This window comes from Lampris incognitus, chromosome 2 (assembly GCF_029633865.1).
Source record: "Lampris incognitus isolate fLamInc1 chromosome 2, fLamInc1.hap2, whole genome shotgun sequence".
NCBI classification, from domain to species: domain Eukaryota; kingdom Metazoa; phylum Chordata; class Actinopteri; order Lampriformes; family Lampridae; genus Lampris; species Lampris incognitus.
In genome coordinates, this window is record NC_079212.1 from 5,521,141 (window position 1) to 5,536,830 (window position 15,690).

General features: G+C 52.1%; 1 pseudogene; it reads left to right on the forward strand.

Annotated features, from left to right (window-relative positions):
• LOC130107461 (uridine-cytidine kinase-like 1) overlaps window positions 1-8,235 on the forward strand; it is a 41,934-nt pseudogene extending 33,699 nt beyond the window's left edge.
• Window positions 8,236-15,690: the final 7,455 nt, after the last annotated feature.

Genomic DNA, 15,690 nt, shown 5'->3' on the forward strand with positions numbered 1-15,690 from the left:
TGCGCTAACCAGTCAACTAAATGGTCCGACCCTTTAGTTCAGTGTTTCTCAACCCAGTCCTCAAGGACCCCCTATCCTACACATTTTCTTTGCAACCCCGAATAGGTACCTGTTTGCACACCTTGCATAATTAAGTGCTGTGAGATGACTGGTTGAGTAAGTACAAGCAGGGTTACAATGAAAATCTGCAGGATTCTCAACCCAGTCCTTGAGGACTGGGTTGAGAAACACTGCTTAGTTGACTGGTTAGCGCAGTCACTTGTAGTGCGAGCGACCCAGGTTCGCTTCCTGGCTGTGGCGGCGGTTCCCAGCTGCCCCCCCCCTGAATTCGCTACAATACATTTCATCAACAAAATAGTCGCAAACCTGCTTTTCATCAACATAAAATGACTTTATTTTGCACTTCGGCACATCCGTTTTCTTTGGAACGTGAACACGTGCTGCATCTTCCTCACCACATGTGTGCCGTTAGTCATCACACTACAGGATTGTGTCATCTGCAAACACGCGGTTGTAGCTAACGCTCAAGGCTCAGCGTTTTCGGTTCTTATTTTTCAAAGCCACCCAGCATGCCGAATTTCGCCACAAGAGGACACTGTTGCGTAGCCTCACACGAACAGGAACAACTTTTGTATCCGTGGAAGCACAAAATCCGGTTGAAAAATCTGGGTATTTTTCGGTGAAAATTGCTAACGCTGTAAGGCCGCCGGGCTACGCGTCTTCCTGGTCTGAAAATTGTGGCGGTTCACAGGAGTTTGGGATGTAAAACTATGCCGACAGCAAAACATCATCTCAAATGTAATGGGGGGTTTTCTCCCGCCGTCATCGAGACACAGTCTGAATGAACATGAAATGAACGGAGGGAGCTGTACTCCGAGCTTTCTGTTCTCTAAAAGGACGGACTACATCATGATGGTTTCTGGGTCACAAAAAAGTGAACACGTCCTTTAACTGAAGCCTTTTGTCCTGTTAACAAGACGAGTAACGTCCACGTCCCATTTCTCCCCTGCAGGAACAGGGAGACCAGTCGAGACGAATTCATTTTCTACTCAAAGAGACTGATGAGGCTGCTCATCGAGCACGCGCTGACCTTTCTACCGACTCAAGTGAGCGGACTTCCTCGTTTCGACACCTTGGTAAATGTCAAGGTGAATTGTGTTGTACTAAAAAGATTATCCCAGCAAAATGACACCGTCCCCTCCCGTTGTCATGACAGCCGTGTGTGGTCCAGACTCCGCAGGGCCAGGAGTACCAGGGCCGCAGCTACAACGGGAAAGGGGTGAGTGTCTTCTCTCTGCTTTCCAACCCCCCCGGCTAGATGTGTCCAAACACAGAAGGCACAGCGGAGGCTCACTGCACATTTGAAAACGGTTCGCCGGCCGTCTGATTGCCTTCTTCTGTTTCTGATGGCGTGTGGTGACATCCGGCTTTTATTACGTGGTGAAGCGAGCCTCCATCGGTAGGAGGAGGATTTAGATGAGGACATCTGCTCAAAAGACGCCTTTCCTTTTTTTTTCTTCGATATCTTATATCATACTTACTTATACTTATATCGGCGGCACGATGGCGCAATGGTTAGCGCAGTCGCGTCCCAGCAAGAAGGTCCTGGGTTCGAGCCCCGGGGTAGTCCAACCTTGGAGGTCGTCCCGGGTCGTCCTCTTTGTGGGGTTTACATGTTCTCCCCGTGTCTGACACAAGCCACACCAGACCCACACCAGGCCACACCAGACCACACCAGACCCACACCAGACCACACTAGGCCCACACCAGACCCACACCAGACCACACTAGGCCCACACCAGACCACACTAGGCCCACACCAGACCACACTAGGCCCACACCAGACCCACACCAGACCACACCAGACCCACACCAGACCACACTAGGCCCACACCAGACCACACTTGGCCCACACCAGACCACACTAGACCACACCAGACCCAGACCCACACCAGACCACACTAGGCCCACACCAGACCACACTAGGCCCACACCAGACCACACTAGGCCCACACCAGACCACACCAGACCCACACCAGACCACACTAGGCCCACACCAGACCACACTAGGCCCACATCAGACCCACACCAGACCACACCAGACCCACACCAGGCCACACTAGGCCCACACCAGACCACACTAGGCCCACACCAGACCACACTAGGCCCACACCAGACCACACCAGACCACACTAGGCCCACATCAGACTCACACCAGAACACACCAGACCCACACCAGGCCACACCAGACCACACTAGGCCCACACCAGACCACACCAGACCCACACCAGGCCCACATCAGACCCACACCAGACCACACCAGACCACACTAGGCCCACACCAGACCCACACCAGACTCACACCAGACCCACACCAGACCACACTAGGCCCACACCAGACCCACACCTGGCCCACACCAGACCCACACCAGACTCACACCAGACCACAACAGGCCCACACCAGACCCACACCAGACCCACACCAGACCACACCAGACCCACATCAGACCCACACCAGACTCACACCAGACCACACCAGACTCACACCAGACCACACCAGGCCCACATCAGACCCACACCAGACCACATTAGGCCCACACTAGACCCACACCAGACCAAACCAGACCCACACCAGACCACACTAGGCCCACACCAGACCCACACCTGGCCCACACCAGACCCACACCAGACCCACATCAGACCACACCAGACTTTATAGATGTACTATAGATAAAAGCTAAACAAAGTTGGATGATATATATATATACAATTTGTTATTTATTTATAATTTGTGATAATGGGCTATACAAATAAAATTGACTTGACTTATGTATGTAGTATGTATGTATGTATGTATCTATGTATGTAGTATGTATGTATGTATGTATGTATGTATGTATGTATGGAATGTGGCATTTACTTTCTTTCTATGTTGTTGTTGTGCTGTTTTATCCATCGCAGTTTACATGCAGAAATCGAGACAAAAAAGATTGGTCACAAAAAGAACTTTGCTTTCATTTGGCGTCTTTCAAACATGCCCCCCCCTCCCCCCTTTTGGGGTAATGGTGAAACATTTTCAAGTCTACAGTGAGCACCAGGGATGGCCTCTTCCCTGGTTCTCACATCGTGTGTTCCTGGATGACTGATGGGGGTCCACCCAGACATACTAAGTAGTGCTGTGGCGGTCTCTTGGCAGATAACGGGCGTGTCCATCCTGCGGGCGGGGGAGACCATGGAGCCGGCCCTCAGGGCCGTGTGCAAGGACGTCCGCATCGGCAAAATCCTGATCCAGACCAACCTGGACTCGGGAGAACCAGAGGTGGACGCAACGACCGCCGTCCTGTTGACCTTCGTGACTATGGCCAGATCCTCACGAATACACAGACGCAGAAACACAGCCGCAGCGGTGTTCTCTCTGCATTTACTCCACCCATTTACTCCACCCATTTACTCCACCCATTTACTCCACCCATTTACTCCACCAACACAAACACATCCACACAAAGCTGAGTCAGTTCATCATTTTGCTCAAGAAACGTTGCGTCCGGGTGGCGTGGCGGTCTATTCCGTTCCCGACCAACATGGGGATCGCCGGTTTGAATCCCCGTGTTACCTCCGGCTTGGTCGGGCACCACTACAGACACAGTTGGCCGTGTCTGCGGGTGGGAAGCCGGATGTGGGTATGTGTCCTGGTCGCTGCACTAGCGCCTCCTCTGGTCGGTCAGGCGCCTGTTCGGGGGGGGGGGAGATAGCGTGATCCTCCCACGCGCTACATCCCCCTGGTGAAACTCCCCACTGTCAGGTGAAAAGAAGCGGCTGGTGACTCCACATGTATGGGAGGAGGCATGTGGTAGTCTGCAGCCCTCCTGGATCAGCAGAGGGGGGCGGAGCAGAGACCGGGACGGCTCGGGAGAGTGGGGTGATTGGCCGGGTACGACTGGGGAGAAAAAGGGAATATCAAAAAAGGAGAATCCAGATGAACTGATCCAACTTTCTGTGATTTCCTCACCTGGACTGTTGAAACTGGATTATTGATTATCGGCTCGTTATTGATTATTGATTATCAAGACAACGGATAAGTAGACACGTTGGTCCTCGACTAACGGGTGGGACCCTTTAGTCGACTGGTTAACGTTGTCGCTTGCGGAGCGGGAGACGCGGGTTCGCGTCCCGGCTGTGGTGACGGACTTCCGGACTGTCGGACTTCCGGGCGGCGGCGTCGTCGTCGTCTCGTCCCGCGACGCGGCGACGATACCGCGGCTCCCCCCCCCCCCCGCTCGCGGGAAAACTCGTCAAACTGTTTCACGCGTCACACCCTCTCCTCTTTCTCCTTCATTCTTCCGCTCGCTGTGTTGCCGTGGTAACTACATGTGCCCCCTTCCTGCTTTGGTAGCCATGGTAACGTGCCTTCTCCTCTGTGGCCTCTCCAGCTGCACTACCTGCGTCTGCCCAAAGACATCGGTGAGGATCACGTCATCCTGATGGACAGCACCGTGTCCACCGGGGCGGCAGCCATGATGGCCGTGCGGGTGCTGCTGGTGGGTGGAGCTCGAACAGGCGTGTTTGGGTAAAACTGCGGTGGCGACGCGCCTCGTGGTCACAGGAAGCACTTTTATGCGAACCCACGTGACGCTCGCTGTCAGGAAGTCGACCCGTTTCCCGGCGGGCTTAGCGGGGTTTTGAAACGATCGCCACACGTCAGTCGTCGCGATCCTGGTTCTGATGGGAGCCAAACCGGGTCGAGCTGTATAATGAGCAGCAACTGCTAGATGAGTAATTAGTACGACGCACACAAGCGCGTCCAGCACACTTGGTAACGTCAGCAGAAGCCTGAACAATATGAGCGGCTGTCTTAAAAGTAACTGTCGATGGCGCCCGAGTAGCGTGGCGGTCTGCTCCGTTGCCTAGCAACACGGGGATCGCCGGTTCGAACCCCCGCGTTGCCTCCGGCTTGGGCGGGCGTCCCTACAGATACAATTAACCGTGTCTGCGGGTGGGAAGCCGGATGTTGGTGTGTATCCTGGTCGCTGCACTAGCGCCCCCTCTGGTCGATCGAGGCGCCTGTTCAGGGGGGAGGGGGAATAGCGTGATCCTCCCACGCGCTACGTCCCCCTGGTGAAACTCCTCACTGTCAGGTGAAAAGAAGCGGCTGGCGACTCCGCATGTATCGGAGGAGGCGTGTGGTAGTCTGCAGCCCTCCCCGGATCGGGAGAGGGGGCGGAGCAGCGACCGGGACGGCTGGGAAGAGAGGGGTGATTGGCCGGGTACAATTGGGGGAGAAAAGGGGAAAAATCCAAAAACCAAAAACATGAAGTAATTGTTGATAGTAGCGTTACAAGACAAACCCCTTCATGAGTGATAGCGTTACTATGTAGCAAATGTACTACTACTACTTCATATAGTACTACTGTGATACCGTTACTATGTAGCAAATGTACTGCTACTACTACTTCATATAGTACTACTGTGATACCGTTACTATGTAGCAAATGTACTACTACTACTACTTCATATAGTACTACTGTGATAGCGTTACTATGTAGCAAATGTACTAATACTACTTCATATAGTACTACTGTGATACCGTTACTATGTAGCAAATGTACTACTACTACTACTTCATATAGTACTACTGTGATACCGTTACTATGTAGCAAATGTACTAATAGTACTACTGTGATACCGTTACTAAGTAGCAAATGTACTACTACTTCTACTTCATATAGTACTACTGTGATAGCGTTACTATGTAGCAAATGTAGTACTACTACTACATATAGTACTACTGTGATAGCGTTACTATGTAGCAAATGTACTACTTCATATAGTACTACTGTGATAGCGTTACTATGTAGCAAATGTACTACTTTATATAGTACTACTGTGATACCGCTACTATGTGGCGCTCCATTAGCCGTTAGGTAACAATGGCCTGTATCTGCTCGCTGCTGACTGTGGTAACGTGTGTCTGCAGGATCACGAGGTGCAGGAGGATAAAATAGTGCTGGTGTCGCTGTTGATGGCGGAGCTCGGCGTTCATTCTGTGGCCTACGCCTTCCCCCAGGTCAAAATCATCACCACCGCCGTTGACAAGAGTCTGGATGACTTCTTACACGTCATCCCTGGTATCGGTGAGTCCGGAATGGCACCTGGATCGGCAGAGGGGGGGGGGGGAGCAGCGACCGGGACGGCTTGCAAGAGTGGGGTAATTGGCCAAATACAATTGGGGAGAAAAAGGGCAGAAACCCCACCCCCCCCCCCAAAAAGTCCACCCCTAATCACTTTGACCCTTGCGAGGAGAAGAAGAGCTCATCCGAAACGAGGCGCCGCTAATGAAGAGACGCTAAATAATGAAGCGGTCATCGATTCGCTGTCAGGGCCTGCAGAGCCCTGGTGGGGTGTCTGTTGTCGTGGTTTATGCACGAGATTTAAGTGTGCGTGCATGTTGGGGGCAGAAACTAACCTCGGACAAAAACCTGTGTTTTAATTATGCGTTTTACATGCGGCGTCCCAGCTGGTCTCCGTTTAGCACAGCGCCACCTGGCCACAGCTGTGGCTTTACAGCGTTTTCATTTGTATGGATGTCCCACTTACAGTTCTTGGACCTCGTTTAGATGAAAACATATTGAGGGACTGGGTTCGAGCCCCGGGGTAGTCCAACCTTGGGGGGTCGTCCTGTGTGGAGTTTGCATGTTCTCCCCTTGTCTTGCATGGGTTTCCTCCCACAATCCAAAGACATGTAGGCCAGGTGACTCAAAGACATGTAGGCCAGGTGACTCAAAGACATGTAGGCCAGGTGACTCAAAGACATGTAGATCAGGTGACTCAAAGACATGTAGTCCAGGTGACTCAAAGACATGTAGGCCAGGTGACCCAAAGACATGTAGGCCAGGTGACTCAAAGACATGTAGGCCAGGTGACTCAAAGACATGTAGGCCAGGTGACTCAAAGACATGTAGGCCAGGTGACTCAAAGACATGTAGATCAGGTGACTCAAAGACATGTAGGCCAGGTGACTCAAAGACATGTAGGCCAGGTGACTCAAAGACATGTAGATCAGGTGACTCAAAGACATGTAGGCCAGGTGACTCAAAGACATGTAGGCCAGGTGACTCAAAGACATGTAGATCAGGTGACTCAAAGACATGTAGGCCAGGTGACTCAAAGACATGTAGGCCAGGTGACCCAAAGACATGTAGGCCAGGTGACCCAAAGACATGTAGGCCAGGTGACTCAAAGACATGTAGGCCAGGTGACTCAAAGACATGTAGGCCAGGTGACTCAAAGACATGTAGATCAGGTGACTCAAAGACATGTAGGCCAGGTGACTCAAAGACATGTAGGCCAGGTGACTCAAAGACATGTAGATCAGGTGACTCAAAGACATGTAGGCCAGGTGACTCAAAGACATGTAGGCCAGGTGACCCAAAGACATGTAGGCCAGGTGACCCAAAGACATGTAGGCCAGGTGACTCAAAGACACGTAGGCCAGGTGACTCAAAGACACGTAGGCCAGGTCACTCAAAGACACGTAGGCCAGGTGACTCAAAGACATGTAGGCCAGGGGACTCAAAGACATGTAGGCCAGGGGACTCAAAGACATATAGGTCAGGTGACTCAAAGACATGTAGGCCAGGTGACTCAAAGACATGTAGGCCAGGTGACTCAAAGACATGTAGGCCAGGTGAATCGGCCGTCCTAAATTGTCCCTAGGTGTGTGTGTGTGTGTGTGGGGGGGGGTCCAGGGTGTCTCCCCGCCAGCCGCCCAGTGACTGCTGGGATAGGCTCCAGCATACCGCGACCCCGGGTGGGGTAAGCGGCTTGGATAATGGATGGATGTTCAAGGACCTTCACATGTACATTGTGGAGGGTGAAAGAAGGGAGACGAGACCGCTTCTCTTTTGACCACGCCGCCGGGGGGGTGGTTTATTTCCTCCAACTCACTTCAAGTGAACGGTTCACACTATCCAAACCTCAGCCTGGTGTCTACCCACAACCCCCCTTGCTAACCCCTGAACCCGCCGTCTGAAAGGGGCCGTCTCTGGTCCCCGTGGTGAAGGTGTACCTGGAAGTAGGTCACTACACTGTGTTATTTGTTCTGTGACCTGGTTATACGAGGCAGGTGTAACTGAGTGTGTTTTTAATGATTTCAGGGGACTTCGGAGACCGCTACTTCGGGACGGACGGATCCGACAACTGGAGCGACGAGGAGGACCAAGAGCAGCCCTCATGCTGACGACCACCGCGGCTCCTCTTAGGGAAAGTCTCCTTGGAGACGCCCGTTATTTAAGGATGTTTTCCTCTCCCGACACGGAGCCGCACAAATGTGGTATTGATTTGTATGTGTGCTGCGCAAGACCCGAACGCCGAGGTCGATTGTCCCTCAGAGCCGAACACGCCAGAGAAACGCGTTCTCGTGCAGGTGGTTGAATGGGACGCCGGTCATCCAGATGCTTCCCAGACGTTCGTCAAGCTAAATTCATCCCGGTGACTCGGAGTTGTCATGACGCAATAATGATGTGTGTGTGTGTGTAGTAAGTATACAGTACCTGTATGGAGACGACTCATACTTACACTGCTCCTATAACACATTCTTTTGTATCTGTGTCACATATATCTATATCTATATATATATATAGATAGATAGATAGATAGATAGATAGATAGATAGATAGATAGATAGATATAGATATATATAATTCTTATCTCAGGCAGAGTAGTTGTATGAATTTTATATTAAACATATAATTAAGAGTATTCGTTGTCATTCTCGCACAAGAAATGTCGCCCTTTCACATGCTATTAGTTGTGGACCGTTTAAAAATGCAGATAAAGGGGGCGTCCGGGTGGCGTGACGGTCTATTCCGTTGCCTACCACCACGGGGATCGCTGGTTCGAATCCCCGTGTTACCTCCGGCTTGGTCGGGCGTCCCTGCAGACACAATTAGCCATGTCTGTAGGTGGATGGGTATGTGTCCTGGTCGCTGCACTAGCGCCTCCTCTGGTCACTCGGGGGGGGGGGACTGGGGGGAATAGCGTGATCCTCCCACGCGCTACGTCCCCCTGGTGAAACTCCTCACTGTCAGGTGAACAGAAGTGGCTGGTGACTCCACATGTATGGGAGGAGGCATGCGGTAGTCTGCAGCCCTCCCCGGATCGGCAGAGGGGGTGGAGCAGAGACCGGGACGGCTCGGAAGAGTGGGGCAATTAGCCAAGTACATTTGGGGGGGAAAACAGGGAAAAATTCAAAGAAAAAAAAAAGGGGGGGCAGATGAAGGTAGTTATCAGGGTATGAAACCCAAAACGTCCACGTTTGAGTTTCTAGTCTCCAGTTTGTTTTAACCGGTTATTCATCCATCCATCCATCCACCCATCCATCAGCCAAACCGCTTATCCTGCTCTCAGGGTGGCAGGGATGCTGGAGCCTATCCCAGCAGCCATTGGGCGGCAGGCGGGGAGACACCCTGGACAGGCCGCCAGACCATCACAGGGCTAAATAGTGTGTGAGAGGGTGTAGCTGAGCAATATGGCCTACACACCCTCTCCTAAGGCCGTGTAGGCCACAATTCATAACACAGGCCTTTCATCAGGCAGTGGAGGCCATGATGAGAATTATGGCCTACACTGCCTGGTGAGGGACTGTGTAGGCCACAATTCTCATCATGGCCTCCACTGCCTGGTGAGGGACCGTGTAGGCCACAATTCTCATCATGGCCTCCACTGCCTGGTGAGGGACCGTGTAGGCCACAATTCTCATCATGGCCTCCACTGCCTGGTGAGGGACCGTGTAGGCCACAATTCTCATCATGGGCTCCACTGCCTGGTGAGGGACCGTGTAGGCCACAATTCTCATCATGGCCTCCACTGCCTGATGAGGGACCGTGTAGGCCACAATTCTCATCATGGCCTCCACTGCCTGGTGAGGGACCGTGTAGGCCACAATTCTCATCATGGCCTCCACTGCCTGGTGAGGGACCGTGTAGGCCACAATTCTCATCATGGCCTCCACTGCCTGGTGAGGGACCGTGTAGGCCACAATTCTCATCATGGCCTCCACTGCCTGATGAGGGACCCTGTAGGCCACAATTCTCATCATGGCCTCCACTGCCTGGTGAGGGACCATGTAGGCCACAATTCTCATAATTCTCAGCTACACTCGCACCCACTATCAAACCTTCTCACGCACACTGTCCAACTCTCCCCGGTTATTTAGACCAGAAAATGGCCTCTATTGATTTCATGCCGGATGCTATCATCCGCAGCATCAGCATCACAAGCGCCACAAGGTCACGAAAGGTCTTGTACTGAATAATGGATTGTTTGGTGTCGACGTGGGCCACGTGTGATGCATCACAAGCCCCAAAGGTGTCAGTGTAGCTCACGTTTAGCCGTCTCTTGGTGGGAATTACGCGTCACAACTGCACACCGTTACATTTGCTAGCGTCTCTGCTGGGACAAGGCCCCTCTGGAGAACGCACAAGGTCTGGCTCGAGTCGTGCTGACTATCACATCACAGGAATCTCCAGAGGACCGTCGCGTATAGTTGCACCGTATCTGCTGTAGTTCTGTTAATTGTGATGTGGCTGATTAAAATGAGCATCAACCCACACCCACACAGCATCCAGGTGTGGGCCACTTCGGGCAATGATGCGGCACTGATGGCCTTGACAAAAAAATGGATGTGAGCCTGAAGTGGCCCACATGTATAATAGCAAATATGGCCCAAATATGCCAAATCACATGTGGGCTTTTCTGGCAAAGCTGCGGTGCTCTGGGCAACATGTGGTCTGGATGTGACCCTGAAGTGGCCCGTGTGGTAAATGGTGAATATGGCCCAAATGTCACAGAACAAATATGGGCCACCTTTGGCAAATATGTGGCACATGCGGCATTGCTATGGCTCGGTTCTGGCCCAGATCTGGCAAACGGGAGCGGACCGCCCAAGTGCCATCGTTCCATGCGGTATGTGGGCCGGGTGAAAGTGTCGGGTGCGGGACGGGTCCGGGCCGCAGCAGTGTTGCTATCTGGGTAGGTAGCCTGCAGCGTGTCAGTGTTTAGTACATAACGTGGGGAACTCCTCGTGTGAGGGTAGCAGAGGTCATTATGTCCTCCTAACCGTCTCAGGGGTCGTCCCTGTCCCCCAGTCACTCCTATGGGGGTGTTGGTTTGTAACAATGCGAGATGCAAAGCAATGTTTTCCTCTTGTGCTCATCCACAGATGAATGGATCGGAACCCCTCATTCATGCATTTCCTCCGCCATTCATGCCCCTCGCTGCACGCAGCACTATTCACTCATCGTATTGACTCGTCATTCCTTCTACATCTGCACGCGGTATACGGGGCTAATTGATCCGGTTTGGGGGTGAGGTGGCATTTACCACGTTGCGCCCGTGCGAGAGAGCCCCCTCGCCCGGCTGGCGACAGCGCGACGGTGGATGTCACGACACGCGCGCCGCATCCTCCAAGACAGCCGAAGACTCGCTCCTCGCCCATGTGACTCGCTGCCTCAAGGTTAACCTGTTACCATGGCGACAAGCCCGCCAATGAAAATTCAGCAGACGGTTGCAATGTTGACTGCAAGCTTTTTGTTTTAAGGGGTGACCTATTTTTTTTCTACAGCTACTTAGACACAGACCCCACCGCGCACGCGCGCGCGTTCACGCCGATTAAATAAACATGCATGGGCTACTCGCAGACTAAAGCAACGCACTGCGTGAAATGAGATTGTGCACAAAGGAAGCCACGCTTGGAGTTGACTGAAGACGTGAATCCGCAGGCAGCTTTTGAGATCGGGGGGGGGGGGTTGTAAAATAATAAAACAGCATCCTGCACTAGATTAGAAACGGCCTCGGTGTGATTTAGGTTAGGAGAAGAAGGTCGAGGTTGGGGATTGCACAGTAAATCTACAGGTAAATCGGCTCTGTGCGCAACTGTAGCCCGCTGACTTCCGGTTTCTACTGCAGCGGTCACACCAGTTTCCTGTGCGTGTGCTATTGACAAGGGCATATTCTTCGCGACGCCTGCGAGATTTACCGCGGATAAATGTCAACCACATGCACACACCTGTCCACGCACCTGTCCACACACCTTCACCTGCACCCACCAGCACACGGGGGACAAGTCTCGAGCCGTACATATCAAGTTACGTCCACCGTCAATCACGTCATCTGTGGCGCAACACCTCAGTGGCTTAAAGCGTCGGCTTAGCCTCTACAACACAAGTCAAAAACTGTTAACCTCACCGGTTCGAATCCCTGCGTTACCTCCGGCTTGGTCGGGCGTCCCTATAGACACAGTTGACCGTGGAAAAGCCGGATGTAGGTATGTGTCCTGGTCGCTGCACTAGCGCCTCCTCTGCTCGGTCGGGGCGCCTGTTCAGGATGGAGGGGGAACTGGGGGGAATAGCGTGATCCTCCCACGCGCTACGTCCCCCTGGGGAAACTCCTCACTGTCAGGTGAAAAGAAGCGGCTGGCGACTCCACATGTATGGGAGGAGGCATGCGGTAGTCTGCAGCCCTCCCCGGATCAGCAGAGGGGGTGGAGCAGCGACGGGGACGGCTCGGAAGAGTGGGGTAATTGGCCGGATACAATTGGGGAGAAAAAAGGGGGGGGACTGTAAACCTTCCGGGCGGAACACCTGACCAGACAAAGATTGGTTCCTATTTATGCAATCGAGCGCTAATTGGCTCTTACACAACTATATCAACGTCACTTGACATGTTCAACTCGGACCCCCCCCCCTCCCCGTCTGTTGGCAGGTGCAGGTGCAGGCGCGTGGACAGGTGTGTGCGTGTGGTTGCCACGTACCCCTGGTGACTCTCGCAGGCGTCGCAAAGCACACGCCATCGTCAACGGCGCGCGCCAACTAACAGGAAACCGGTGCGACCGCCGCGGTGGAAACCGGAAATCGGCGGACCACGGTTACGCGCTCTGTTCCGAGCTCTAATGAGTGAGACTATGAGATTTAACAGTATTTTTTTTAAAGTGCCACTTTATTACAAAAGTATAAACTTGACTGACATTTTCATGAATAGTAATCTCGATAGAAAACATTACAATCTTTTGCACTTAGCACTTGATAACACGCTGGGAGTACAGGACCCTGTAGTCTGAATAGCAAACACGGGACGTCAGCTGCCACACTGGAAGTCCGCCGGGCTTCCCGGCAACACGCCGAAGCGCCGCGGCTTCCAGAACAGAACAAACAGAAAAACACATTGAAATCTTACAGGTTTGGGTTTTTTTTTTTTGTAGCTCTTCTGCAACTGCGCCACTAGAGAGGAGTCATTCCAAAACACGATCAAACATATTAGTAAAAGATAGATTTCTTCACACCGATGATATATTTATTATTCTTTCTCTTTTGTCATGTACATACACGTTTCATCAACATACAGTATAATCACATCGTTTGCTGGGGATATTTTGGTCGAATGGGGAAAATCGCCGTTTATAGTCCGGGACCGGATGCAGAGCCCGGGACCGGATGCAGAGTCCGGGACCGGATGCAGGTTCCGGCGGGTTTCTCCTCGGCCGATGCTCTTCCGTGATCGATGGCGTCGCTTTTGCTCTTCGCCGCGTCTCGGCACTGACGACGAAGAGGAGCGAGAGGATGTCCGTCCATGGAGTGACAATGAGACATGAGGTTGCCTAATTACACATCAGTTCTACAAAGCTTTTGTAAGGCTGCACGAGAGGGGGGTGGGGGGGTGCAGGCGCACCCGAGCGGGTTCAGTGTGAGACCACGACGCAGAGGCGGTTTGGACGACCGACCGGGTTGCGTGGACCGTCTCCGCCAACGAACCCCCCTCCCTTCCCCAAAGCAGTTCACTTCTACGCTGTGCTGCGTGTGCAGCAGGCGTGCAGGCGAAGAGAGGAACGACCACGCCCCCAGCCCCGCCCAGTCCGCGGTTGCCCCGCCCCCCGCGGCTGCCCCGCCCAGGCAGGCCTTACTCTAACTGACACTGCGCTTCTAGACAGAAATAAAGCAACACACAGAGGAGTTAACTGAACAACCAACAACAGTCGAAAAAAATAAACAAATAAACCATTCATATAGGTACCACGTGACAGTGCTTGATTTTTTTTAGTTTATTTTTTGACTTTTTTGGGTTTGTTTTTTTTTGTTTTGTTTTTATTTTAGCATGCAACTTGTAGCAGGCAAAGTGCAGAAACAGGATCGACAAAGTAAAATACTTCATTTACAGACGGCAGTGGAGACAGTGTTCAGTCCGCGTTGTGTGAAACGAAACATGACGGAGGCGAAGATGTTCGGTCTGGTTTTCAACACGTCAGACGTGGTCAAAATTAGTCGAAGCTTTCGGGAGCAATGCAAAATGCGTGCAATTTCGACATAGAACTCTTTTTATAATGTTTTTCTTTTTAATTCTTGGTCCCTGAGCTTTCAAGTGTTATGATTAGTAATTCCTTGCTAGATATCCTTTAAATCCCCTCCTTAATCAAATCTTGACCAACTGCAGGGAAGGCCTGTCCGAGACGGACTAAGTGCTACTGAAGGAGTTCACACAATGCTGTGCTCATTCCCTAAAACAGGGGCCCTGCTTGGGCCCCAGATAAAACTGTACTATTTTTTACCCGCTTAAATTGAGGAAGAATTTTAGGCCTTTCTTTTAAATTGTGCTTTGCACAAGTATCAATAAAATAGAAGTGCTACTATCACCCACAGATTTCTCTGCAATGGTCTTGTGCTCATGTATCATTCACTACCTTTGGATTCCTCGTACGGTTCACAGATCAGACCTCGTACGGTTTCTAGATCAGACCTCGTACGGTTTCTAGATCGGACCTCGTACGGTTTCTAGATCGGACCTTGTACGGTTCACAGATCAGACCTCGTACGGTTTCTAGATCGGACCTCGTACGGTTTCTAGCTCAGACCTCGTACGGTTTCTAGATCAGACCTCGTACGGGTTTCTAGATCAGACCTCGTACGGTTTCTAGATCGGACCTCGTACGGTTTCTAGCTCAGGCCTCGTACGGTTTCTAGATCAGACCTCGTACGGTTTCTAGATCAGACCTCGTACGGGTTTCTAGATCAGACCTCGTACGGTTTCTAGATCGGACCTCGTACGGTTTCTAGATCGGACCTCGTACGGTTTCTAGCTCAGACCTCGTACGGTTTCTAGATCAGACCTCGTACGGTTTCTAGATCGGACCTCATACGGTTCACAGATCAGACCTCGTACGGTTTCTAGATCGGACCTCGTACGGTTTCTAGATCGAACCTCGTACAGTTTCTAGATCGGACCTCGTACGGTTCACAGATCAGACCTCGTACGGTTTCTAGATCGGACCTCGTACGGTTTCTAGATCAGACCTCGTACGGTTTCTAGATCGGACCTCGTACGGTTCACAGATCAGACCTCGTACGGTTTCTAGAACGGACCTCGTACGTTTTCTAGATCAGACCTCATACGGTTTCTAGATCGGACCTCCTACGGTTTCTAGATCGGACCCTCTGAAGTAAGTCAGCCCAGGTCATCATAACCCATCGACCATCAACATTACCGCCCTAAGGCCCCTGGAGCCTCTGACAGGCGTGATGTCATGACTTTTCAATGTAAACAGTATGCATGAGTGAGCATGAACGTCGCTCCATATGTTGGGAGGAGGAGGGCGGCGGTGGGGGATGGGGATGGGGGATGGGGGGGTCACATTGTGGCCGCCACC